The 1278-nt window shown below is 44.2% G+C and overlaps 1 pseudogene; it reads right to left on the reverse strand.

Annotated features, from left to right (window-relative positions):
• Window positions 1-656: 656 nt before the first annotated feature.
• LOC114626285 lies at window positions 657-882 on the reverse strand (annotated as a pseudogene).
• Between the last annotated feature and the right edge of the window lie 396 nt (window positions 883-1278).

Consider the following 1278-nt stretch of genomic DNA (forward strand, 5'->3'; position numbering starts at 1 on the left):
GATGTCTGTAGCATCACACCACCCAGATGTCTGTAGCATCACACCACATATTTGTCTATGCAATTGAATCCCCTCCCTCTCTGGCCCCTTCTTGAAGCTGAACCCCTCTGCTTGTTCTCTGCTCTCCAGGAATCTTGGCATTTGCCGTATTGTGCACGATTTTCTCTCTCCCCCAGTGTCCCTGTCTCTCTCCCTCACTGATCTTACTAATGCCTCATACCATCACTGCTATTCTTCAAGGAAGCCTTCTCCAGTTCTTTGAGGTGACTTCCCCTCTCTAACAACCAGGGTTTGCTCCTCAACAGGAGTGTTCCAGTTGCAGAGCCGCCCCACTCCTCCTTTTGGCTACTTCGTTGCTACACTCTGACAGTTGATTTGGTGGCTCCTGAAGGGACTGGGCAATCACTTGTGTGTGTGTGTGTTTGTTTGTTTGTTTGTTTTCTTGCCATTGCATTGTTCACTTTATTCATTAGTTTTTTTGTTGTTGTTGTTTTTTGTTTTTTTACAAAAGTTTATTACAACGTACAACAACAGGCTCCAGGATAACACTTCATCCTAGCTATTAGGTGGCAAAGATGTTATGGAAGGAAATCCAGATGTTTACATAAGGATGGATGGAGGAGGAGGGTCACATCACCTCCGATGTGAGGAACAGCTTACTTTTTGCCAGATTTCTTAATTCCACCTGTGGCCAGGGGGCCCTTCCCCATGGCCTTGGCTTTTAGCTCCTTGAGTTTCTTCTGTTCCCCTTTTGTTTCTGCTTGAAAGCTTTATCTTCCCTTTCCATCTCCTTGGCCTGCTTCTTGGGCTGTTTCAGGGGCTTCTTTTTGCCACCTTCCCGGTCCGACATGGCGCCTCCAGCCCCTTCACCAGACCCTGATCCTAAGCCGGACTCACTTGTGTTTTTTAAGAGCCTTCCTAAACTGTCCTTAAAACTGTTCTGTGAGACAGGAAGTGACTAACCTTCGGATGCTGACAAACCAAAGAGGTCAAAAGAAGAAACAGACTGCTCCGCTTCTGAGCCAGGAATGAAAATTATTCCCTGAAGACACTAAAGCATTACTTTCTGCATTGTTCAAAATAGTCCCACAGGTAGTCACTGGACACCTGCAATGTGGCTATTTATAATTGATGTCAGATTTATTAAGTTTAAGTATACACACTTAAATTAAATATATACCCTTAGACGTTGTACTAAGGAATATGGAAATTACATACTGAAATGAGAATTTCAGGGATTTTTGCTCAGGTAAGATCGCTATTCACAATGAGAGGACA

This window comes from Grammomys surdaster, unplaced genomic scaffold, assembly GCF_004785775.1.
Source record: "Grammomys surdaster isolate TR1022 unplaced genomic scaffold, NIH_TR_1.0 233, whole genome shotgun sequence".
Classification (NCBI taxonomy): domain Eukaryota; kingdom Metazoa; phylum Chordata; class Mammalia; order Rodentia; family Muridae; genus Grammomys; species Grammomys surdaster.